Source organism: Acipenser ruthenus, chromosome 44, assembly GCF_902713425.1.
Source record: "Acipenser ruthenus chromosome 44, fAciRut3.2 maternal haplotype, whole genome shotgun sequence".
NCBI classification, from domain to species: Eukaryota; Metazoa; Chordata; class Actinopteri; order Acipenseriformes; family Acipenseridae; genus Acipenser; species Acipenser ruthenus.
The window spans coordinates 3,705,181-3,723,158 of NC_081232.1; the positions used below are offsets into that span (position 1 = coordinate 3,705,181).

Sequence of the window (17,978 nt, forward strand, 5' to 3'; positions counted from 1 at the left end):
CATAAAAGTCATGAAAGCAGAAATGCAATCGCCTGCGGCCACACCACCTTGAATAAGCCTGATCTCAGAAGCTAAGCAATGTTGGGCTTGGTTAGTACTTGGATGGGAGACCACCTGGGAATATCAAGTGCTGCAGGCATTACATTTTTGTAATTACATTTTACAATTGAAATGTGTGTAGGACAAAAGGAAATTTTGGAGGAATCAACCCCAGCTCCCTAAACATAAAAGTCATGAAAGCAGAAATGCAGTCGCCTGCGGCCACACCACCTTGAATAAGCCTGATCTCGTCTGATCACAGAAGCTAAGCAATGTTGGGCTTGGTTAGTACTTGGATGGGAGACCACCTGGGAATATCAAGTGCTGCAGGCATTACATTTTTGTAATTAAATTTTACAATTGAAATGTGTGGAGGACAAAAGGAAATTTTGGAGGAATCACCCCAGGCTCACTAAACATAAAAGTCATGAAAGCAGAAATGCAATCGCCTGCGGCCACACCACCTTGAATAAGCCTGATCTCGTCTGATCTCAGAAGCTAAGCAATGTTGGGCTTGGTTAGTACTTGGATGGGAGACCACCTGGGAATATCAAGTGCTGCAGGCATTACATTTTTGTAATTACATTTTACAATTGAAATGTGTGGAGGACAAAAGGAAATTTTGGAGGAATCACCCCCAGCTCACTAAACATAAAAGTCATGAAAGCAGAAATGCAATCGCCTGCGGCCACACCACCTTGAATAAGCCTGATCTTGTCTGATCTCAGAAGCTAAGCAATGTTGGACTTGGTTAGTACTTGGATGGGAGACCACCTGGGAATATCAAGTGCTGCAGGCATTACATTTTACAATTGAAATGTGTGGAGGACAAAAGGAAATTTTGGAGGAATCACCCCCAGCTCACTAAACATAAAAGTCATGAAAGCAGAAATGCAATCGCCTGCGGCCACACCACCTTGAATAAGCCTGATCTCGTCTGATCTCAGAAGCTAAGCAATGTTGGGCTTGGTTAGTACTTGGATGGGAGACCACCTGGGAATATCAAGTGCTGCAGGCATTACATTTTACAATTGAAATGTGTGGAGGACAAAAGGAAATTTTGGAGGAATCACCCCCAGCTCACTAAACATAAAAGTCATGAAAGCAGAAATGCAATCGCCTGCGGCCACACCACCTTGAATAAGCCTGATCTCGTCTGATCTCAGAAGCTAAGCAGTGTTGGGCTTGGTTAGTACTTAGATGGGAGACCACCTGGGAATATCAAGTGCTGCAGGCATTACATTTTTGTAATTACATTTTACAATTGAAATGTGTGGAGGACAAAAGGAAATTTGGGAGGAATCACCCCCAGCTCACTAAACATAAAAGTCATGAAAGCAGAAATGCAATCGCCTGCGGCCACACCACCTTGAATAAGCCTGATCTCGCCTGATCTCAGAAGCTAAGCAATGTTGGGCTTGGTTAGTACTTGGATGGGAGACCACCTGGGAATATCAAGTGCTGCAGGCATTACATTTTTGTAATTACAATTGAAATGTGTGGAGGACAAAAGGAAATTTTGGAGGAATCACCCCCAGCTCACTAAACATAAAAGTCATGAAAGCAGAAATGCAATCGCCTGCGACCACACCACCTTGAATAAGCCTGATCTCGTCTGATCTCGTCTGATCTCAGAAGCTAAGCAATGTTGGGCTTGGTTAGTACTTGGATGGGAGACCACCTGGGAATATCAAGTGCTGCAGGCATTACATTTTTGTAATTAAATTTTACAATTGAAATGTGTGGAGGACAAAAGGAAATTTTGGAGGAATCACCCCCAGCTCACTAAACATAAAAGTCATGAAAGCAGAAATGCAATCGCCTGCGGCCACACCACCTTGAATGAGCCTGATCTCGTCTGATCTCAGAAGCTAAGCAATGTTGGGCTTGGTTAGTACTTGGATGGGAGACCACCTGGGAATATCAAGTGCTGCAGGCATTACATTTTTGTAATTAAATTTTACAATTGAAATGTGTGGACAAAAGGAAATTTTGGAGGAATCACCCCAGGCTCACTAAACATAAAAGTCATGAAAGCAGAAATGCAATCGCCTGCGGCCACACCACCTTGAATAAGCCTGATCTCGTCTGATCTCAGAAGCTAAGCAATGTTGGGCTTGGTTAGTACTTGGATGGGAGACCACCTGGGAATATCAAGTGCTGCAGGCATTACATTTTTGTAATTACATTTTACAATTGAAATGTGTGGAGGACAAAAGGAAATTTTGGAGGAATCACCCCCAGCTCACTAAACATAAAAGTCATGAAAGCAGAAATGCAATCGCCTGCGGCCACACCACCTTGAATAAGCCTGATCTCGTCTGATCTCAGAAGCTAAGCAATGTTGGGCTTGATTAGTACTTGGATGGGAGACCACCTGGGATTATCAAGTGCTGCAGGCATTACATTTTACAATTGAAATGTGTGGAGGACAAAAGGAAATTTTGGAGGAATCACCCCCAGCTCACTAAACATAAAAGTCATGAAAGCAGAAAAGCAATCGCCTGCGGCCACACCACCTTGAATAAGCCTGATCTCGTCTGATCTCAGAAGCTAAGCAATGTTGGGCTTGGTTAGTACTTGGATGGGAGACCACCTGGGAATATCAAGTGCTGCAGGCATTACATTTTACAATTGAAATGTGTGGAGGACAAAAGGAAATTTTAGAGGAATCACCCCCAGCTCACTAAACATAAAAGTCATGAAAGCAGAAATGCAATCGCCTGCGGCCACACCACCTTGAATAAGCCTGATCTCGCCTGATCTCAGAAGCTAAGCAATGTTGGGCTTGGTTAGTACTTGGATGGGAGACCACCTGGGAATATCAAGTGCTGCAGGCATTACATTTTTGTAATTACAATTGAAATGTGTGGAGGACAAAAGGAAATTTTGGAGGAATCACCCCCAGCTCACTAAACATAAAAGTCATGAAAGCAGAAATGCAATCGCCTGCGACCACACCACCTTGAATAAGCCTGTTCTCGTCTGATCTCGTCTGATCTCAGAAGCTAAGCAATGTTGGGCTTGGTTAGTACTTGGATGGGAGACCACCTGGGAATATCAAGTGCTGCAGGCATTACATTTTTGTAATTAAATTTTACAATTGAAATGTGTGGAGGACAAAAGGAAATTTTGGAGGAATCACCCCCAGCTCACTAAACATAAAAGTCATGAAAGCAGAAATGCAATCGCCTGCGGCCACACCACCTTGAATGAGCCTGATCTCGTCTGATCTCAGAAGCTAAGCAATGTTGGGCTTGGTTAGTACTTGGATGGGAGACCACCTGGGAATATCAAGTGCTGCAGGCATTACATTTTTGTAATTAAATTTTACAATTGAAATGTGTGGACGACAAAAGGAAATTTTGGAGGAATCACCCCAGGCTCACTAAACATAAAAGTCATGAAAGCAGAAATGCAATCGCCTGCGGCCACACCACCTTGAATAAGCCTGATCTCGTCTGATCTCAGAAGCTAAGCAATGTTGGGCTTGGTTAGTACTTGGATGGGAGACCACCTGGGAATATCAAGTGCTGCAGGCATTACATTTTTGTAATTACATTTTACAATTGAAATGTGTGGAGGACAAAAGGAAATTTTGGAGGAATCACCCCCAGCTCACTAAACATAAAAGTCATGAAAGCAGAAATGCAATCGCCTGCGGCCACACCACCTTGAATAAGCCTGATCTCAGAAGCTAAGCAATGTTGGGCTTGGTTAGTACTTGGATGGGAGACCACCTGGGAATATCAAGTGCTGCAGGCATTACATTTTTGTAATTAAATTTTACAATTGAAATGTGTGGAGGACAAAAGGAAATTTTGGAGGAATCACCCCCAGCTCACTAAACATAAAAGTCATGAAAGCAGAAATGCAATCGCCTGCGGCCACACCACCTTGAATAAGCCTGATCTCGCCTGATCTCAGAAGCTAAGCAATGTTGGGCTTGGTTAGTACTTGGATGGGAGACCACCTGGGAATATCAAGTGCTGCAGGCATTACATTTTTGTAATTACATTTTACAATTGAAATGTGTGGAGGACAAAAGGAAATTTTGGAGGAATCACCCCCAGCTCACTAAACATAAAAGTCATGAAAGCAGAAATGCAATCGCCTGCGGCCACACCACCTTGAATAAGCCTGATCTCAGAAGCTAAGCAATGTTGGGCTTGGTTAGTACTTGGATGGGAGACCACCTGGGAAAATCAAGTGCTGCAGGCATTACATTTTACAATTGAAATGTGTGGAGGACAAAAGGACGTTTTGGAGGAATCACCCCCAGCTCACTAAACATAAAAGTCATGAAAGCAGAAATGCAATCGCCTGCGGCAACACCACCTTGAATAAGCCTGATCTCGTCTGATCTCAGAAGCTAAGCAATGTTGGGCTTGGTTAGTACTTGGATGGGAGACCACCTGGGAATATCAAGTGCTGCAGGAATTACATTATTGTAATTACATTTTACAATTGAAATGTGTGGAGGACAAAAGGAAATTTTGGAGGAATCACCCCCAGCTCACTAAACATAAAAGTCATGAAAGCAGAAATGCAATCGCCTGCGGCCACACCACCTTGAATAAGCCTGTTCTCAGAAGCTAAGCAGTGTTGGGCTTGGTTAGTACTTGGATGGGAGACCACCTGGGAATATCAAGTGCTGCAGGCATTACATTTTACAATTGAAATGTGTGGAGGACAAAAGGAAATTTTGGAGGAATCACCCCCAGCTCCCTAAACATAAAAGTCATGAAAGCAGAAATGCAATCGCCTGCGGCCAAACCACCTTGAATAAGCCTTATCTCAGAAGCTAAACAATGTTGGGATTGGTTAGTACTTGGATGGGAGACCACCTGGGAATATCAAGTGCTGCAGGCATTACATTTTTGTAATTACATTTTACAATTGAAATGTGTGGAGGACAAAAGGAAATTTTGGAGGAATCACCCCCAGCTCACTAAACATAAAAGTCATGAAAGCAGAAATGCAATCGCCTGCGGCCACACCACCTTGAATAAGCCTGATCTCAGAAGCTAAGCAATGTTGGGCTTGGTTAGTACTTGGATGGGAGACCACCTGGGAATATCAAGTGCTGCAGGCATTACATTTTACAATTGAAATGTGTGGAGGACAAAAGGAAATTTTGGAGGAATCACCCCCAGCTCACTAAACATAAAAGTCATGAAAGCAGAAATGCAATCGCCTGCGGCCACACCACCTTGAATAAGCCTGATCTCAGAAGCTAAGCAATGTTGGGCTTGGTTAGTACTTGGATGGGAGACCACCTGGGAATATCAAGTGCTGCAGGCATTACATTTTACAATTGAAATGTGTGGAGGACAAAAGGAAATTTTGGAGGAATCACCCCCAGCTCACTAAACATAAAAGTCATGAAAGCAGAAAGGCAATCGCCTGCGGCCACACCACCTTGAATAAGCCTGATCTCGTCTGATCTCAGAAGCTAAGCAATGTTGGGCTTGGTTAGTACTTGGATGGTAGACGACCTGGGAATATCAAGTGCTGCAGGCATTACATTTTTGTAATTACATTTTACAATTGAAATGTGTGGAGGACAAAAGGAAATTTTGGAGGAATCACCCCCAGCTCACTAAACATAAAAGTCATGAAAGCAGAAATGCAATCGCCTGCGGCCACACCACCTTGAATAAGCCTGATCTCAGAAGCTAAGCAATGTTGGGCTTGGTTAGTACTTGGATGGGAGACCACCTGGGAATATCAAGTGCTGCAGGCATTACATTTTACAATTGAAATGTGTGGAGGACAAAAGGAAATTTTGGAGGAATCATCCCCAGCTCACTAAACATAAAAGTCATGAAAGCAGAAATGCAATAGCCTGCGGCCACACCACCTTGAATAAGCCTGATCTCGTCTGATCTCAGAAGCTAAGCAATGTTGGGCTTGGTTAGTACTTGGATGGTTGACCACCTGGGAATATCAAGTGCTGCAGGCATTACATTTTACAATTGAAATGTGTGGAGGACAAAAGGAAATTTTGGAGGAATCACCCCCAGCTCACTAAACATAAAAGTCATGAAAGCAGAAATGCAATCGCCTGCGGCCACACCACCTTGAATAAGCCTGACCTCGTCTGATCTCAGAAGCTAAGCAATGTTGGGCTTGGTTAGTACTTGGATGGGAGACCACCTGGGAATATCAAGTGCTGCAGGCATTACATTTTACAATTGAAATGTGTGGAGGACAAAAGGAAATTTTGGAGGAATCATCCCCAGCTCACTAAACATAAAAGTCATGAAAGCAGAAATGCAATCGCCTGCGGCCACACCACCTTGAATAAGCCTGATCTCGTCTGATCTCAGAAGCTAAGCAATGTTGGGCTTGGTTAGTACTTGGATGGTTGACCACCTGGGAATATCAAGTGCTGCAGGCATTACATTTTACAATTGAAATGTGTGGAGGACAAAAGGAAATTTTGGAGGAATCACCCCCAGCTCACTAAACATAAAAGTCATGAAAGCAGAAATGCAATCGCCTGCGGCCACACCACCTTGAATAAGCCTGATCTCGTCTGATCTCAGAAGCTAAGCAATGTTGGGCTTGGTTAGTACTTGGATGGGAGACCACCTGGGAATATCAAGTGCTGCAGGCATTACATTTTACAATTGAAATGTGTGGAGGACAAAAGGAAATTTTGGAGGAATCACCCCCAGCTCACTAAACATAAAAGTCATGAAAGCAGAAATGCAATCGCCTGCGGCCACGCCTCCTTTAATAAGCCTGATCTCAGAAGCTAAGCAATGTTGGGCTTGGTTAGTACTTGGATGGGAGACCACCTGGGAATATCAAGTGCTGCAGGCATTACATTTTTGTAATTACATTTTACAATTGAAATGTGTGGAGGACAAAAGGAAATTTTGGAGGAATCACCCCCAGCTCACTAAACATAAAAGTCATGAAAGCAGAAATGCGATCGCCTGCGGCCACACCACCTTGAATAAGCCTGATCTCGCCTGATCTCAGAAGCTAAGCAATGTTGGGCTTGATTAGTACTTGGATGGGAGACCACCTGGGAATATCAAGTGCTGCAGGCATTACATTTTACAATTGAAATGTGTGGAGGACAAAAGGAAATTTTGGAGGAATCACCCCCAGCTCACTAAACATAAAAGTCATGAAAGCAGAAATGTAATCGCCTGCGGCCACACCACCTTGAATAAGCCTGATCTCAGAAGCTAAGCAATGTTGGGCTTGGTTAGTACTTGGATGGGAGACCACCTGGGAATATCAAGTGCTGCAGGCATTACATTTTTGTAATTACATTTTACAATTGAAATGTGTGGAGGACAAAAGGAAATTTTGGAGGAATCTCCCCCAGCTCACTAAACATAAAAGTCATGAAAGCAGAAATGTAATCGCCTGCGGCCACACCACCTTGAATAAGCCTGATCTCGCCTGATCTCAGAAGCTAAGCAATGTTGGGCTTGGTTAGTACTTGGATGGGAGACCACCTGGGAATATCAAGTGCTGCAGGCATTACATTTTACAATTGAAATGTGTGGAGGACAAAAGGAAATTTTGGAGGAATCACCCCCAGCTCACTAAACATAAAAGTCATGAAAGCAGAAATGCAATCGCCTGCGGCCACACCACCTTGAATAAGCCTGATCTCAGAAGCTAAGCAATGTTGGGCTTGGTTAGTACTTGGATGGGAGACCACCTGGGAATATCAAGTGCTGCAGGCATTACATTTTACAATTGAAATGTGTGGAGGACAAAAGGAAATTTTGGAGGAATCACCCCCAGCTCACTAAACATAAAAGTCATGAAAGCAGAAATGCAATCGCCTGCGGCCACACCACCTTGAATAAGCCTGATCTCGTCTGATCTCAGAAGCTAAGCAATGTTGGGCTTGGTTAGTACTTGAATGGGAGACCACCTGGGAATATCAAGTGCTGCAGGCATTACATTTTTGTAATTACATTTTACAATTGAAATGTGTGGAGGACAAAAGGAAATTTTGGAGGAATCACCCCCAGCTCACTAAACATAAAAGTCATGAAAGCAGAAATGCAATCGCCTGCGGCCACACCACCTTGAATAAGCCTGATCTCGTCTGATCTCAGAAGCTAAGCAATGTTGGGCTTGGTTAGTACTTGGATGGGAGACCACCTGGGAATATCAAGTGCTGCAGGCATTACATTTTACAATTGAAATGTGTGGAGGACAAAAGGAAATTTTGGAGGAATCACCCCCAGCTCACTAAACATAAAAGTCATGAAAGCAGAAATGCAATTGCCTGCGGCCACACCACCTTGAATAAGCCTGATCTCGTCTGATCTCAGAAGCTAAGCAATGTTGGGCTTGGTTAGTACTTGGATGGGAGACCACCTGGGAATATCACGTGCTGCAGGCATTACATTTTTGTAATTACATTTTACAATTGAAATGTGTGGAGGACAAAAGGAAATTTTGGAGGAATCACCCCCAGCTCACTAAACATAAAAGTCATGAAAGCAGAAATGCAATCGCCTGCGGCCACACCACCTTGAATAAGCCTGATCTCAGAAGCTAAGCAATGTTGGGCTTGGTTAGTACTTGGATGGGAGACCACCTGGGAATATCAAGTGCTGCAGGCATTACATTTTACAATTGAAATGTGTGGAGGACAAAAGGAAATTTTGGAGGAATCACCCCCAGCTCACTAAACATAAAAGTCATGAAAGCAGAAATGCAATCGCCTGCGGCCACACCACCTTGAATAAGCCTGATCTCAGAAGCTACGCAATGTTGGGCTTGGTTAGTACTTGGATGGGAGACCACCTGGGACTATCAAGTGCTGCAGGCATTACATTTTTGTAATTACATTTTACAATTGAAATGTGTGGAGGACAAAAGGAAATTTTGGAGGAATCACCCCCAGCTCACTAAACATAAAAGTCATGAAAGCAGAAATGCAATCGCCTGCGGCCACACCACCTTGAATAAGCCTGATCTCGCCTGATCTCAGAAGCTAAGCAGTGTTGGGCTTGGTTAGTACTTGGATGGGAGACCACCTGGGAATATCAAGTGCTGCAGGCATTACATTTTTGTAATTACATTTTACAATTGAAATGTGTGGAGGACAAAAGGAAATTTTGGAGGAATCACCCCCAGCTCACTAAACATAAAAGTCATGAAAGCAGAAATGCAATCGCCTGCGGCCACACCACCTTGAATAAGCCTGATCTCCGAAGCTAAGCAATGTTGGGCTTGGTTAGTACTTGGATGGGAGGCCACCTGGGAATATCAAGTGCTGCAGGCATTACATTTTACAATTGAAATGTGTGGAGGACAAAAGGAAATTTTGGAGGAATCACCCCCAGCTCACTAAACATAAAAGTCATGAAAGCAGAAATGCAATCGCCTGCGGCCACACCACCTTGAATAAGCCTGATCTCAGAAGCTAAGCAATGTTGGGCTTGGTTAGTACTTGGATGGGAGACCACCTGGGAATATCAAGTGCTGCAGGCATTACATTTTTGTAATTACATTTTACAATTGAAATGTGTGGAGGACAAAAGGTAATTTTGGAGGAATCACCCCCAGCTCACTAAACATAAAAGTCATGAAAGCAGAAAGGCAATCGCCTGCGGCCACACCACCTTGAATAAGCCTGATCTCAGAAGCTAAGCAATGTTGGGCTTGGTTAGTACTTGGATGGGAGACCACCTGGGAATATCAAGTGCTGCAGGCATTACATTTTACAATTGAAATGTGTGGAGGCCAAAAGGAAATTTTGGAGGAATCACCCCCAGCTCACTAAACATAAAAGTCATGAAAGCAGAAATGCAATCGCCTGCGGCCACACCACCTTGAATAAGCCTGATCTCGTCGGATCTCAGAAGCTAAGCAATGTTGGGCTTGGTTAGTACTTGGATGGGAGACCACCTGGGAATATCAAGTGCTGCAGGCATTACATTTTACAATTGAAATGTGTGGAGGACAAAAGGAAATTTTGGAGGAATCACCCCCAGCTCACTAAACATAAAAGTCATGAAAGCAGAAAAGCAATCGCCTGCGGCCACACCACCTTGAATAAGCCTGATCTCGTCTGATCTCCGAAGCTAAGCAATGTTGGGCTTGGTTAGTACTTGGATGGGAGACCACCTGGGAATATCAAGTGCTGCAGGCATTACATTTTTGTAATTACATTTTACAATTGAAATGTGTGGAGGACAAAAGGAAATTTTGGAGGAATCACCCCCAGCTCACTAAACATAAAAGTCATGAAAGCAGAAATGCAATCGCCTGCGGCCACACCACCTTGAATAAGCCTGATCTCAGAAGCTAAGCAATGTTGGGCTTGGTTAGTAGTTGGATGGGAGACCACCTGGGAATATCAAGTGCTGCAGGCATTACATTTTTGTAATTACATTTTACATTTGAAATGTGTGGAGGAGAAAAGGAAATTTTGGAGGAATCACCCCCAGCTCCCTAAACATAAAAGTCATGAAAGCAGAAATGCAATCGCCTGCGGCCACACCACCTTGAATAAGCCTGATCTCGCCTGATCTCAGAAGCTAAGCAATGTTGGGCTTGGTTAGTACTTGGATGGGAGACCACCTGGGAATATCAAGTGCTGCAGGCATTACATTTTACAATTGAAATGTGTGGAGGACAAAAGGAAATTTTGGAGGAATCACCCCCAGCTCACTAAACATAAAAGTCATGAAAGCAGAAATGCAATCGCCTGCGGCCACACCACCTTGAATAAGCCTGATCTCGCCTGATCTCAGAAGCTAAGCAATGTTGGGCTTGGTTAGTACTTGGATGGGAGACCACCTGGGAATATCAAGTGCTGCAGGCATTACATTTTACAATTGAAATGTGTGGAGGACAAAAGGAAATTTTGGAGGAATCACCCCCAGCTCACTAAACATAAAAGTCATGAAAGCAGAAATGCAATCGCCTGCGGCCACACCACCTTGAATAAGCCTGATCTTAGAAGCTAAGCAATGTTGGGCTTGGTTAGTACTTGGATGGGAGACCACCTGGGAATATCAAGTGCTGCAGGCATTACATTTTACAATTGAAATGTGTGGAGGCCAAAGGGAAATTTTGGAGGAATCACCCCCAGCTCACTAAACATAAAAGTCATGAAAGCAGAAATGCATTCGCCTGCGGCCACACCACCTTGAATAAGCCTGATCTCGTCTGATCTCAGAAGCTATGCAATATTGGGCTTGGTTAGTACTTGGATGGGAGACCACCTGGGAATATCAAGTGCTGCAGGCATTACATTTTACAATTGATATGTGTGGAGGACAAAAGGAAATTTTGGAGGATTCACCCCCAGCTCACTAAACATAAAAGTCATGAAAGCAGAAATGCAATCACCTGCGGCCACACCACCTTGAATAAGCCTGATCTCGTCTGATCTCAGAAGCTAAGCAATGTTGGGCTTGGTTAGTACTTGGATGGGAGACCACCTGGGAATATCAAGTGCTGCAGGCATTACATTTTACAATTGAAATGTGTGGAGGACAAAAGGAAATTTTGGAGGAATCACCCCAGCTCACTAAACATAAATGTCATGAAAGCAGAAATGCACTCGCCTGCGGCCACACCACCTTGAATAAGCCTGATCTCGTCTGATCTCAGAAGCTAAGCAATGTTGGGCTTGGTTAGTACTTGGATGGGAGACCACCTGGGAATATCAAGTGCTGCAGGCATTACATTTTACAATTGAAATGTGTGGAGGCCAAAGGGAAATTTTGGAGGAATCACCCCCAGCTCACTAAACATAAAAGTCATGAAAGCAGAAATGCAATCGCCTGCGGCCACACCACCTTGAATAAGCCTGATCTCGTCTGATCTCAGAAGCTAAGCAATGTTGGGCTTGGTTAGTACTTGGATGGGAGACCACCTGGGAATATCAAGTGCTGCAGGCATTACATTTTACAATTGATATGTGTGGAGGACAAAAGGAAATTTTGGAGGATTCACCCCCAGCTCACTAAACATAAAAGTCATGAAAACAGAAATGCAATCACCTGCGGCCACACCACCTTGAATAAGTCTGATCTCAGAAGCTAAGCAATGTTGGGCTTGGTTAGTACTTGGATGGGAGACCACCTGGGAATATCAAGTGCTGCAGGCATTACATTTTTGTAATTACATTTTACAATTGAAATGTGTGGAGGACAAAAGGAAATTTTGGAGGAATCACCCCCCAGCTCACTAAACATAAAAGTCATGAAAGCAGAAATGCAATCGCCTGCGGCCACACCACCTTGAATAAGCCTGATCTCGTCTGATCTCAGAAGCTAAGCAATGTTGGGCTTGGTTAGTACTTGGATGGGAGACCACCTGGGAATATCAAGTGCTGCAGGCATTACATTTTACAATTGAAATGTGTGGAGGACAAAAGGAAATTTTGGAGGAATCACCCCCAGCTCACTAAACATAAAAGTCATGAAAGCAGAAATGCAATCGCCTGCGGCCACACCACCTTGAATAAGCCTGATCTCAGAAGCTAAGCAATGTTGGGCTTGGTTAGTACTTGGATGGGAGACCACCTGGGAATATCAAGTGCTGCAGGCATTACATTTTTGTAATTACATTTTACAATTGAAATGTGTGGACGACAAAAGGAATTTTTGGAGGAATCACCCCCAGCTCACTAAACATAAAATTCATGAAAGCAGAAATGCAATCGCCTGCGGCCACACCACCTTGAATAAGCCTGATCTCGTCTGATCTCAGAAGTTAAGCAATGTTGGGCTTGGTTAGTACTTGGATGGGAGACCACCTGGGAATATCAAGTGCTGCAGGCATTACATTTTTGTAATTACATTTTACAATTGAAATTTGTGGAGGACAAAAGGAAATTTTGGAGGAATCACCCCCAGCTCACTAAACATAAAAGTCATGAAAGCAGAAATGCAATCGCCTGCGGCCACACCACCTTGAATAAGCCTGATCTCAGAAGCTAAGCAATGTTGGGCTTGGTTAGTACTTGGATGGGAGACCACCTGGGAATATCAAGTGCTGCAGGCATTACATTTTTGTAATTACATTTTACAATTGAAATGTGTGGAGGACAAAAGGAAATTTCGGAGGAATCACCCCCAGCTCACTAAACATAAAAGTCATGAAAGCAGAAATGCAATCGCCTGCGGCAACACCACCTTGAATAAGCCTGATCTCATCTGATCTCAGAAGCTAAGCAATGTTGGGCTTGGTTAGTACTTGGATGGGAGACCACCTGGGAATATCAAGTGCTGCAGGCATTACATTTTTGTAATTACATTTTACAATTGAAATGTGTGGAGGACAAAAGGAATTTTTGGAGGAATCACCCCCAGCTCACTAAACATAAAAGTCATGAAAGCAGAAATGCAATCGCCTGCGGCCACACCACCTTGAATAAGCCTGATCTCGTCTGATCTCAGAAGTTAAGCAATGTTGGGCTTGGTTAGTACTTGGATGGGAGACCACCTGGGAATATCAAGTGCTGCAGGCATTACATTTTTGTAATTACATTTTCCAATTGAAATGTGTGGAGGACAAAAGGAAATTTTGGAGGAATCACCCCCAGCTCACTAAACATAAAAGTCATGAAAGCAGAAATGCAATCGCCTGCGGCCACACCACCTTGAATAAGCCTGATCTCAGAAGCTAAGCAGTGTTGGGCTTGGTTAGTTCTTGGATGGGAGACCACCTGGGAATATCAAGTGCTGCAGGCATTACATTTTACAATTGAAATGTGTGGAGGACAAAAGGAAATTTTGGAGGAATCACCCCCAGCTCCCTAAACATAAAAGTCATGAAAGCAGAAATGCAATCGCCTGCGGCCACACCACCTTGAATAAGCCTGATCTCAGAAGCTAAGCAATGTTGGGCTTGGTTAGTACTTGGATGGGAGACCACCGGGGAATATCAATTGCTGCAGGCATTACATTTTTGTAATTACATTTTACAATTGAAATGTGTGGAGGACAAAAGGAAATTTTGGAGGAATCACCCCCAGCTCACTAAACATAAAAGTCATGAAAGCAGAAATGCAATCGCCTGCGGCCACACCACCTTGAATTAGCCTGATCTCGTCTGATCTCAGAAGCTAAGCAATGTTGGGCTTGGTTAGTACTTGGATGGGAGACCACCTGGGAATATCAAGTGCTGCAGGCATTACATTTTACAATTGATATGTGTGGAGGACAAAAGGAAATTTTGGAGGATTCACCCCCAGCTCACTAAACATAAAAGTCATGAAAGCAGAAAAGCAATCGCCTGCGGCCACACCACCTTGAATAAGCCTGCTCTCGTCTGATCTCCGAAGCTAAGCAATGTTGGGCTTGGTTAGTACTTGGATGGGAGACCACCTGGGAATATCAAGTGCTGCAGGCATTACATTTTTGTAATTACATTTTACAATTGAAATGTGTGGAGGACAAAAGGAAATTTTGGAGGATTCACCCCCATCTCACTAAACATAAAAGTCATGAAAGCAGAAATGCAATCGCCTGCGGCCACACCACCTTGAATAAGCCTGATCTCGTCTGATCTCAGAAGCTAAGCAGTGTTGGGCTTGGTTAGTACTTGGATGGGAGACCACCTGGGAATATCAAGTGCTGCAGGCATTACATTTTTGTAATTACATTTTACAATTGAAATGTGTGGAGGACAAAAGGAAATTTTGGAGGAATCACCCCCAGCTCACTAAACATAAAAGTCATGAAAGCAGAAATGCAATCGCCTGCGGCCACACCACCTTGAATAAGCCTGATCTCGTCTGATCTCAGAAGCTAAGCAGTGTTGGGCTTGGTTAGTACTTGGATGGGAGACCACCTGGGAATATCAAGTGCTGCAGGCATTACATTTTACAATTGAAATGTGTGGAGGACAAAAGGAAATTTTGGAGGAATCACCCCCAGCTCACTAAACATAAAAGTTATGAAAGCAGAAATGCAATCGCCTGCGGCCACACCACCTTGAATAAGCCTGATCTCGTCTGATCTCAGAAGCTAAGCAATGTTGGGCTTGGTTAGTACTTGGATGGGAGACCACCTGGGAATATCAAGTGCTGCAGGCATTACATTTTACAATTGAAATGTGTGGAGGACAAAAGGAAATTTTGGAGGAATCACCCCCAGCTCACTAAACATAAAAGTCATGAAAGCAGAAATGCAATCGCCTGCGGCCACACCACCTTGAATAAGCCTGATCTCAGAAGCTAAGCAATGTTGGGCTTGGTTAGTACTTGGATGGGAGACCACCTGGGAATATCAAGTGCTGCAGGCATTACATTTTACAATTGAAATGTGTGGAGGCCAAAGGGAAATTTTGGAGGAATCACCCCCAGCTCACTAAACATAAAAGTCATGAAAGCAGAAATGCAATCGCCTGCGGCCACACCACCTTGAATAAGCCTGATCTCGTCTGATCTCAGAAGCTAAGCAATGTTGGGCTTGGTTAGTACTTGGATGGGAGACCACCTGGGAATATCAAGTGCTGCAGGCATTACATTTTACAATTGAAATGTGTGGAGGACAAAAGGAAATTTTGGAGGATTCACCCCCAGCTCACTAAACATAAAAGTCATGAAAGCAGAAATGCAATCACCTGCGGCCACACCACCTTGAATAAGTCTGATCTCAGAAGCTAAGCAATGTTGGGCTTGGTTAGTACTTGGATGGGAGACCACCTGGGAATATCAAGTGCTGCAGGCATTACATTTTTGTAATTACATTTTACAAGTGAAATGTGTGGAGGACAAAAGGAAATTTTGGAGGAATCACCCCCAGCTCACTAAACATAAAAGTCATGAAAGCAGAAATGCAATCGCCTGCGGCCACACCACCTTGAATAAGCCTGATCTCAGAAGCTAAGCAATGTTGGGCTTGGTTAGTACTTGGATGGGAGACCACCTGGGAATATCAAGTGCTGCAGGCATTACATTTTTGTAATTACATTTTACAATTGAAATGTGTGGAGGACAAAAGGAAATTTCGGAGGAATCACCCCCAGCTCACTAAACATAAAAGTCATGAAAGCAGAAATGCAATCGCCTGCGGCAACACCACCTTGAATAAGCCTGATCTCATCTGATCTCAGAAGCTAAGCAATGTTGGGCTTGGTTAGTACTTGGATGGGAGACCACCAGGGAATATCAAGTGCTGCAGGCATTACATTTTTGTAATTACATTTTACAATTGAAATGTGTGGAGGACAAAAGGAATTTTTGGAGGAATCACCCCCAGCTCACTAAACATAAAAGTCATGAAAGCAGAAATGCAATCGCCTGCGGCCACACCACCTTGAATAAGCCTGATCTCGTCTGATCTCAGAAGTTAAGCAATGTTGGGCTTGGTTAGTACTTGGATGGGAGACCACCTGGGAATATCAAGTGCTGCAGGCATTACATTTTTGTAATTACATTTTACAATTGAAATGTGTGGAGGACAAAAGGAAATTTTGGAGGAATCACCCCCAGCTCCCTAAACATAAAAGTCATGAAAGCAGAAATGCAATCGCCTGCGGCCACACCACTTTGAATAAGCCTGATCTCGCCTGATCTCAGAAGCTAAGCAATGTTGGGCTTGGTTAGTACTTGGATGGGAGACCACCTGGGAATATCAAGTGCTGCAGGCATTACATTTTACAATTGAAATGTGTGGAGGACAAAAGGAGATTTTGGAGGAATCACCCCCAGCTCACTAAACATAAAAGTCATGAAAGCAGAAATGCAATCGCCTGCGGCCACACCACCTTGAATAAGCCTGATCTCGTCTGATCTCAGAAGCTAAGCAATATTGGGCTTGGTTAGTACTTGGATGGGAGACCACCTGGGAATATCAAGTGCTGCATGCATTACATTTTTGTAATTACATTTTACAATTGAAATGTGTGGAGGACAAAAGGAAATTTTGGAGGAATCACCCCCAGCTCACTAAACATAAAAGTCATGAAAGCAGAAATGCAATCGCCTGCGGCCACACCACCTTGAATAAGCCTGATCTCAGAAGCTAAGCAATGTTGGGCTTGGTTAGTACTTGGATGGGAGACCACCTGGGAATATCAAGTGCTGCAGGCATTACATTTTTGTAATTACATTTTACAATTGAAATGTGTGGAGGACAAAAGGAAATTTTGGAGGAATCACCCCCAGCTCCCTAAACATAAAAGTCATGAAAGCAGAAATGCAATCGCCTGCGGCCACACCACTTTGAATAAGCCTGATCTCGCCTGATCTCAGAAGCTAAGCAATGTTGGGCTTGGTTAGTACTTGGATGGGAGACCACCTGGGAATATCAAGTGCTGCAGGCATTACATTTTACAATTGAAATGTGTGGAGGACAAAAGGAGATTTTGGAGGAATCACCCCCAGCTCACTAAACATAAAAGTCATGAAAGCAGAAATGCAATCGCCTGCGGCCACACCACCTTGAATAAGCCTGATCTCAGAAGCTAAGCAATGTTGGGCTTGGTTAGTACTTGGATGGGAGACCACCTGGGAATATCAAGTGCTGCAGGCATTACATTTTACAATTGATATGTGTGGAGGACAAAAGGAAATTTTGGAGGATTCACCCCCAGCTCACTAAACATAAAAGTCATGAAAGCAGAAAAGCAATCGCCTGCGGCCACACCACCTTGAATAAGCCTGATCTCGTCTGATCTCAGAAGCTAAGCAATGTTGGGCTTGGTTAGTACTTGGATGGGAGACCACCTGGGAATATCAAGTGCTGCAGGCATTACATTTTTGTAATTACATTTTACAATTGAAATGTGTGGAGGAGAAAAGGAAATTTTGGAGGAATCACCCCCAGCTCCCTAAACATAAAAGTCATGAAAGCAGAAATGCAATCGCCTGCGGCCACACCACCTTGAATAAGCCTGATCTCAGAAGCTAAGCAATGTTGGGCTTGGTTTATACTTGGATGGGAGACCACCTGGGAATATCAAGTGCTGCAGGCATTACATTT

The 17,978-nt window shown here is 43.7% G+C and overlaps 47 non-coding genes and 34 pseudogenes across 47 annotated transcripts; all 81 read left to right on the forward strand.

Moving 5' to 3' along the window:
• The first annotated feature begins 30 nt into the window (after nt 1–30).
• On the forward strand, nt 31–139 carry LOC131714667 (5S ribosomal RNA; annotated as a pseudogene).
• Nucleotides 140–253: 114 nt separating this feature from the next.
• On the forward strand, nt 254–372 carry LOC131712676 (5S ribosomal RNA). The gene has a single exon (XR_009314568.1). It is a non-coding gene; the product is annotated as a 5S ribosomal RNA (ribosomal RNA).
• Nucleotides 373–486: 114 nt separating this feature from the next.
• Nucleotides 487–605, forward strand: LOC131716649 (5S ribosomal RNA). Its single transcript, XR_009315536.1, has one exon. It is a non-coding gene; the product is annotated as a 5S ribosomal RNA (ribosomal RNA).
• Nucleotides 606–719: 114 nt separating this feature from the next.
• On the forward strand, nt 720–838 carry LOC131712898 (5S ribosomal RNA). The gene has a single exon (XR_009314785.1). It is a non-coding gene; the product is annotated as a 5S ribosomal RNA (ribosomal RNA).
• A 100-nt stretch (nt 839–938) lies between these two features.
• Nucleotides 939–1,057, forward strand: LOC131716652 (5S ribosomal RNA). The gene has a single exon (XR_009315538.1). It is a non-coding gene; the product is annotated as a 5S ribosomal RNA (ribosomal RNA).
• A 100-nt stretch (nt 1,058–1,157) lies between these two features.
• On the forward strand, nt 1,158–1,276 carry LOC131710711 (5S ribosomal RNA). The gene has a single exon (XR_009312593.1). It is a non-coding gene; the product is annotated as a 5S ribosomal RNA (ribosomal RNA).
• A 114-nt stretch (nt 1,277–1,390) lies between these two features.
• LOC131711559 (5S ribosomal RNA) lies at nt 1,391–1,509 on the forward strand. Its single transcript, XR_009313445.1, has one exon. It is a non-coding gene; the product is annotated as a 5S ribosomal RNA (ribosomal RNA).
• Nucleotides 1,510–1,616: 107 nt separating this feature from the next.
• LOC131714156 (5S ribosomal RNA) lies at nt 1,617–1,745 on the forward strand (annotated as a pseudogene).
• Nucleotides 1,746–1,859: 114 nt separating this feature from the next.
• LOC131718279 (5S ribosomal RNA) lies at nt 1,860–1,978 on the forward strand. The gene has a single exon (XR_009317178.1). It is a non-coding gene; the product is annotated as a 5S ribosomal RNA (ribosomal RNA).
• A 111-nt stretch (nt 1,979–2,089) lies between these two features.
• On the forward strand, nt 2,090–2,208 carry LOC131716653 (5S ribosomal RNA). Its single transcript, XR_009315539.1, has one exon. It is a non-coding gene; the product is annotated as a 5S ribosomal RNA (ribosomal RNA).
• A 114-nt stretch (nt 2,209–2,322) lies between these two features.
• LOC131711894 (5S ribosomal RNA) lies at nt 2,323–2,441 on the forward strand. Its single transcript, XR_009313783.1, has one exon. It is a non-coding gene; the product is annotated as a 5S ribosomal RNA (ribosomal RNA).
• Nucleotides 2,442–2,541: 100 nt separating this feature from the next.
• Nucleotides 2,542–2,660, forward strand: LOC131716654 (5S ribosomal RNA). The gene has a single exon (XR_009315540.1). It is a non-coding gene; the product is annotated as a 5S ribosomal RNA (ribosomal RNA).
• Nucleotides 2,661–2,760: 100 nt separating this feature from the next.
• On the forward strand, nt 2,761–2,879 carry LOC131711560 (5S ribosomal RNA). The gene has a single exon (XR_009313446.1). It is a non-coding gene; the product is annotated as a 5S ribosomal RNA (ribosomal RNA).
• Nucleotides 2,880–2,986: 107 nt separating this feature from the next.
• Nucleotides 2,987–3,115, forward strand: LOC131714291 (5S ribosomal RNA; annotated as a pseudogene).
• Nucleotides 3,116–3,229: 114 nt separating this feature from the next.
• LOC131718290 (5S ribosomal RNA) lies at nt 3,230–3,348 on the forward strand. The gene has a single exon (XR_009317189.1). It is a non-coding gene; the product is annotated as a 5S ribosomal RNA (ribosomal RNA).
• A 114-nt stretch (nt 3,349–3,462) lies between these two features.
• Nucleotides 3,463–3,581, forward strand: LOC131716655 (5S ribosomal RNA). Its single transcript, XR_009315541.1, has one exon. It is a non-coding gene; the product is annotated as a 5S ribosomal RNA (ribosomal RNA).
• Nucleotides 3,582–3,695: 114 nt separating this feature from the next.
• On the forward strand, nt 3,696–3,804 carry LOC131714669 (5S ribosomal RNA; annotated as a pseudogene).
• A 114-nt stretch (nt 3,805–3,918) lies between these two features.
• LOC131711561 (5S ribosomal RNA) lies at nt 3,919–4,037 on the forward strand. Its single transcript, XR_009313447.1, has one exon. It is a non-coding gene; the product is annotated as a 5S ribosomal RNA (ribosomal RNA).
• Nucleotides 4,038–4,151: 114 nt separating this feature from the next.
• Nucleotides 4,152–4,260, forward strand: LOC131715288 (5S ribosomal RNA; annotated as a pseudogene).
• A 100-nt stretch (nt 4,261–4,360) lies between these two features.
• LOC131712732 (5S ribosomal RNA) lies at nt 4,361–4,479 on the forward strand. Its single transcript, XR_009314621.1, has one exon. It is a non-coding gene; the product is annotated as a 5S ribosomal RNA (ribosomal RNA).
• Nucleotides 4,480–4,593: 114 nt separating this feature from the next.
• LOC131716210 (5S ribosomal RNA) lies at nt 4,594–4,702 on the forward strand (annotated as a pseudogene).
• A 100-nt stretch (nt 4,703–4,802) lies between these two features.
• On the forward strand, nt 4,803–4,911 carry LOC131716560 (5S ribosomal RNA; annotated as a pseudogene).
• Nucleotides 4,912–5,025: 114 nt separating this feature from the next.
• On the forward strand, nt 5,026–5,134 carry LOC131714670 (5S ribosomal RNA; annotated as a pseudogene).
• Nucleotides 5,135–5,234: 100 nt separating this feature from the next.
• LOC131714671 (5S ribosomal RNA) lies at nt 5,235–5,343 on the forward strand (annotated as a pseudogene).
• Nucleotides 5,344–5,443: 100 nt separating this feature from the next.
• LOC131713578 (5S ribosomal RNA) lies at nt 5,444–5,562 on the forward strand (annotated as a pseudogene).
• Nucleotides 5,563–5,676: 114 nt separating this feature from the next.
• Nucleotides 5,677–5,785, forward strand: LOC131714672 (5S ribosomal RNA; annotated as a pseudogene).
• Nucleotides 5,786–5,885: 100 nt separating this feature from the next.
• On the forward strand, nt 5,886–6,004 carry LOC131710483 (5S ribosomal RNA). The gene has a single exon (XR_009312355.1). It is a non-coding gene; the product is annotated as a 5S ribosomal RNA (ribosomal RNA).
• A 100-nt stretch (nt 6,005–6,104) lies between these two features.
• On the forward strand, nt 6,105–6,223 carry LOC131711689 (5S ribosomal RNA). The gene has a single exon (XR_009313577.1). It is a non-coding gene; the product is annotated as a 5S ribosomal RNA (ribosomal RNA).
• A 100-nt stretch (nt 6,224–6,323) lies between these two features.
• On the forward strand, nt 6,324–6,442 carry LOC131710484 (5S ribosomal RNA). Its single transcript, XR_009312356.1, has one exon. It is a non-coding gene; the product is annotated as a 5S ribosomal RNA (ribosomal RNA).
• Nucleotides 6,443–6,542: 100 nt separating this feature from the next.
• Nucleotides 6,543–6,661, forward strand: LOC131716656 (5S ribosomal RNA). Its single transcript, XR_009315542.1, has one exon. It is a non-coding gene; the product is annotated as a 5S ribosomal RNA (ribosomal RNA).
• Nucleotides 6,662–6,761: 100 nt separating this feature from the next.
• On the forward strand, nt 6,762–6,870 carry LOC131716141 (5S ribosomal RNA; annotated as a pseudogene).
• Nucleotides 6,871–6,984: 114 nt separating this feature from the next.
• On the forward strand, nt 6,985–7,103 carry LOC131710588 (5S ribosomal RNA). The gene has a single exon (XR_009312470.1). It is a non-coding gene; the product is annotated as a 5S ribosomal RNA (ribosomal RNA).
• A 100-nt stretch (nt 7,104–7,203) lies between these two features.
• LOC131714673 (5S ribosomal RNA) lies at nt 7,204–7,312 on the forward strand (annotated as a pseudogene).
• A 114-nt stretch (nt 7,313–7,426) lies between these two features.
• On the forward strand, nt 7,427–7,545 carry LOC131711562 (5S ribosomal RNA). Its single transcript, XR_009313448.1, has one exon. It is a non-coding gene; the product is annotated as a 5S ribosomal RNA (ribosomal RNA).
• Nucleotides 7,546–7,645: 100 nt separating this feature from the next.
• LOC131714675 (5S ribosomal RNA) lies at nt 7,646–7,754 on the forward strand (annotated as a pseudogene).
• Nucleotides 7,755–7,854: 100 nt separating this feature from the next.
• Nucleotides 7,855–7,973, forward strand: LOC131710251 (5S ribosomal RNA). The gene has a single exon (XR_009312122.1). It is a non-coding gene; the product is annotated as a 5S ribosomal RNA (ribosomal RNA).
• A 114-nt stretch (nt 7,974–8,087) lies between these two features.
• LOC131716657 (5S ribosomal RNA) lies at nt 8,088–8,206 on the forward strand. The gene has a single exon (XR_009315543.1). It is a non-coding gene; the product is annotated as a 5S ribosomal RNA (ribosomal RNA).
• Nucleotides 8,207–8,306: 100 nt separating this feature from the next.
• On the forward strand, nt 8,307–8,425 carry LOC131711898 (5S ribosomal RNA). The gene has a single exon (XR_009313787.1). It is a non-coding gene; the product is annotated as a 5S ribosomal RNA (ribosomal RNA).
• A 114-nt stretch (nt 8,426–8,539) lies between these two features.
• LOC131714676 (5S ribosomal RNA) lies at nt 8,540–8,648 on the forward strand (annotated as a pseudogene).
• A 100-nt stretch (nt 8,649–8,748) lies between these two features.
• Nucleotides 8,749–8,857, forward strand: LOC131716496 (5S ribosomal RNA; annotated as a pseudogene).
• A 114-nt stretch (nt 8,858–8,971) lies between these two features.
• On the forward strand, nt 8,972–9,090 carry LOC131712522 (5S ribosomal RNA). The gene has a single exon (XR_009314413.1). It is a non-coding gene; the product is annotated as a 5S ribosomal RNA (ribosomal RNA).
• Nucleotides 9,091–9,204: 114 nt separating this feature from the next.
• Nucleotides 9,205–9,313, forward strand: LOC131716269 (5S ribosomal RNA; annotated as a pseudogene).
• Nucleotides 9,314–9,413: 100 nt separating this feature from the next.
• LOC131714677 (5S ribosomal RNA) lies at nt 9,414–9,522 on the forward strand (annotated as a pseudogene).
• A 114-nt stretch (nt 9,523–9,636) lies between these two features.
• On the forward strand, nt 9,637–9,745 carry LOC131714678 (5S ribosomal RNA; annotated as a pseudogene).
• A 100-nt stretch (nt 9,746–9,845) lies between these two features.
• Nucleotides 9,846–9,964, forward strand: LOC131710199 (5S ribosomal RNA). Its single transcript, XR_009312068.1, has one exon. It is a non-coding gene; the product is annotated as a 5S ribosomal RNA (ribosomal RNA).
• Nucleotides 9,965–10,064: 100 nt separating this feature from the next.
• Nucleotides 10,065–10,183, forward strand: LOC131711775 (5S ribosomal RNA). The gene has a single exon (XR_009313663.1). It is a non-coding gene; the product is annotated as a 5S ribosomal RNA (ribosomal RNA).
• Nucleotides 10,184–10,297: 114 nt separating this feature from the next.
• Nucleotides 10,298–10,406, forward strand: LOC131715700 (5S ribosomal RNA; annotated as a pseudogene).
• Nucleotides 10,407–10,520: 114 nt separating this feature from the next.
• Nucleotides 10,521–10,639, forward strand: LOC131711563 (5S ribosomal RNA). The gene has a single exon (XR_009313449.1). It is a non-coding gene; the product is annotated as a 5S ribosomal RNA (ribosomal RNA).
• A 100-nt stretch (nt 10,640–10,739) lies between these two features.
• LOC131711564 (5S ribosomal RNA) lies at nt 10,740–10,858 on the forward strand. Its single transcript, XR_009313450.1, has one exon. It is a non-coding gene; the product is annotated as a 5S ribosomal RNA (ribosomal RNA).
• Nucleotides 10,859–10,958: 100 nt separating this feature from the next.
• LOC131715866 (5S ribosomal RNA) lies at nt 10,959–11,067 on the forward strand (annotated as a pseudogene).
• A 100-nt stretch (nt 11,068–11,167) lies between these two features.
• LOC131713629 (5S ribosomal RNA) lies at nt 11,168–11,286 on the forward strand (annotated as a pseudogene).
• A 100-nt stretch (nt 11,287–11,386) lies between these two features.
• On the forward strand, nt 11,387–11,505 carry LOC131710815 (5S ribosomal RNA). The gene has a single exon (XR_009312697.1). It is a non-coding gene; the product is annotated as a 5S ribosomal RNA (ribosomal RNA).
• A 99-nt stretch (nt 11,506–11,604) lies between these two features.
• Nucleotides 11,605–11,723, forward strand: LOC131716658 (5S ribosomal RNA). The gene has a single exon (XR_009315544.1). It is a non-coding gene; the product is annotated as a 5S ribosomal RNA (ribosomal RNA).
• Nucleotides 11,724–11,823: 100 nt separating this feature from the next.
• LOC131716659 (5S ribosomal RNA) lies at nt 11,824–11,942 on the forward strand. Its single transcript, XR_009315545.1, has one exon. It is a non-coding gene; the product is annotated as a 5S ribosomal RNA (ribosomal RNA).
• Nucleotides 11,943–12,042: 100 nt separating this feature from the next.
• Nucleotides 12,043–12,151, forward strand: LOC131716225 (5S ribosomal RNA; annotated as a pseudogene).
• A 115-nt stretch (nt 12,152–12,266) lies between these two features.
• On the forward strand, nt 12,267–12,385 carry LOC131716660 (5S ribosomal RNA). The gene has a single exon (XR_009315546.1). It is a non-coding gene; the product is annotated as a 5S ribosomal RNA (ribosomal RNA).
• Nucleotides 12,386–12,485: 100 nt separating this feature from the next.
• LOC131714679 (5S ribosomal RNA) lies at nt 12,486–12,594 on the forward strand (annotated as a pseudogene).
• A 114-nt stretch (nt 12,595–12,708) lies between these two features.
• Nucleotides 12,709–12,827, forward strand: LOC131717233 (5S ribosomal RNA). Its single transcript, XR_009316118.1, has one exon. It is a non-coding gene; the product is annotated as a 5S ribosomal RNA (ribosomal RNA).
• A 114-nt stretch (nt 12,828–12,941) lies between these two features.
• On the forward strand, nt 12,942–13,050 carry LOC131714681 (5S ribosomal RNA; annotated as a pseudogene).
• A 114-nt stretch (nt 13,051–13,164) lies between these two features.
• Nucleotides 13,165–13,283, forward strand: LOC131709860 (5S ribosomal RNA). Its single transcript, XR_009311724.1, has one exon. It is a non-coding gene; the product is annotated as a 5S ribosomal RNA (ribosomal RNA).
• A 114-nt stretch (nt 13,284–13,397) lies between these two features.
• On the forward strand, nt 13,398–13,516 carry LOC131717244 (5S ribosomal RNA). The gene has a single exon (XR_009316129.1). It is a non-coding gene; the product is annotated as a 5S ribosomal RNA (ribosomal RNA).
• Nucleotides 13,517–13,630: 114 nt separating this feature from the next.
• LOC131716206 (5S ribosomal RNA) lies at nt 13,631–13,739 on the forward strand (annotated as a pseudogene).
• A 100-nt stretch (nt 13,740–13,839) lies between these two features.
• On the forward strand, nt 13,840–13,948 carry LOC131716430 (5S ribosomal RNA; annotated as a pseudogene).
• A 114-nt stretch (nt 13,949–14,062) lies between these two features.
• Nucleotides 14,063–14,181, forward strand: LOC131710307 (5S ribosomal RNA). Its single transcript, XR_009312179.1, has one exon. It is a non-coding gene; the product is annotated as a 5S ribosomal RNA (ribosomal RNA).
• Nucleotides 14,182–14,281: 100 nt separating this feature from the next.
• On the forward strand, nt 14,282–14,400 carry LOC131713752 (5S ribosomal RNA; annotated as a pseudogene).
• A 114-nt stretch (nt 14,401–14,514) lies between these two features.
• Nucleotides 14,515–14,633, forward strand: LOC131710034 (5S ribosomal RNA). Its single transcript, XR_009311899.1, has one exon. It is a non-coding gene; the product is annotated as a 5S ribosomal RNA (ribosomal RNA).
• A 114-nt stretch (nt 14,634–14,747) lies between these two features.
• LOC131710035 (5S ribosomal RNA) lies at nt 14,748–14,866 on the forward strand. The gene has a single exon (XR_009311901.1). It is a non-coding gene; the product is annotated as a 5S ribosomal RNA (ribosomal RNA).
• A 100-nt stretch (nt 14,867–14,966) lies between these two features.
• On the forward strand, nt 14,967–15,085 carry LOC131716661 (5S ribosomal RNA). Its single transcript, XR_009315547.1, has one exon. It is a non-coding gene; the product is annotated as a 5S ribosomal RNA (ribosomal RNA).
• A 100-nt stretch (nt 15,086–15,185) lies between these two features.
• LOC131714682 (5S ribosomal RNA) lies at nt 15,186–15,294 on the forward strand (annotated as a pseudogene).
• Nucleotides 15,295–15,394: 100 nt separating this feature from the next.
• On the forward strand, nt 15,395–15,513 carry LOC131716663 (5S ribosomal RNA). Its single transcript, XR_009315549.1, has one exon. It is a non-coding gene; the product is annotated as a 5S ribosomal RNA (ribosomal RNA).
• Nucleotides 15,514–15,613: 100 nt separating this feature from the next.
• LOC131716226 (5S ribosomal RNA) lies at nt 15,614–15,722 on the forward strand (annotated as a pseudogene).
• Nucleotides 15,723–15,836: 114 nt separating this feature from the next.
• On the forward strand, nt 15,837–15,945 carry LOC131714683 (5S ribosomal RNA; annotated as a pseudogene).
• Nucleotides 15,946–16,059: 114 nt separating this feature from the next.
• On the forward strand, nt 16,060–16,178 carry LOC131711230 (5S ribosomal RNA). Its single transcript, XR_009313113.1, has one exon. It is a non-coding gene; the product is annotated as a 5S ribosomal RNA (ribosomal RNA).
• A 114-nt stretch (nt 16,179–16,292) lies between these two features.
• LOC131717256 (5S ribosomal RNA) lies at nt 16,293–16,411 on the forward strand. The gene has a single exon (XR_009316141.1). It is a non-coding gene; the product is annotated as a 5S ribosomal RNA (ribosomal RNA).
• Nucleotides 16,412–16,525: 114 nt separating this feature from the next.
• Nucleotides 16,526–16,644, forward strand: LOC131710579 (5S ribosomal RNA). The gene has a single exon (XR_009312461.1). It is a non-coding gene; the product is annotated as a 5S ribosomal RNA (ribosomal RNA).
• Nucleotides 16,645–16,744: 100 nt separating this feature from the next.
• Nucleotides 16,745–16,863, forward strand: LOC131713149 (5S ribosomal RNA). The gene has a single exon (XR_009315034.1). It is a non-coding gene; the product is annotated as a 5S ribosomal RNA (ribosomal RNA).
• A 114-nt stretch (nt 16,864–16,977) lies between these two features.
• On the forward strand, nt 16,978–17,086 carry LOC131714684 (5S ribosomal RNA; annotated as a pseudogene).
• Nucleotides 17,087–17,200: 114 nt separating this feature from the next.
• LOC131710580 (5S ribosomal RNA) lies at nt 17,201–17,319 on the forward strand. The gene has a single exon (XR_009312462.1). It is a non-coding gene; the product is annotated as a 5S ribosomal RNA (ribosomal RNA).
• Nucleotides 17,320–17,419: 100 nt separating this feature from the next.
• LOC131714685 (5S ribosomal RNA) lies at nt 17,420–17,528 on the forward strand (annotated as a pseudogene).
• A 100-nt stretch (nt 17,529–17,628) lies between these two features.
• Nucleotides 17,629–17,747, forward strand: LOC131716664 (5S ribosomal RNA). The gene has a single exon (XR_009315550.1). It is a non-coding gene; the product is annotated as a 5S ribosomal RNA (ribosomal RNA).
• A 114-nt stretch (nt 17,748–17,861) lies between these two features.
• On the forward strand, nt 17,862–17,970 carry LOC131716246 (5S ribosomal RNA; annotated as a pseudogene).
• Nucleotides 17,971–17,978: the final 8 nt, after the last annotated feature.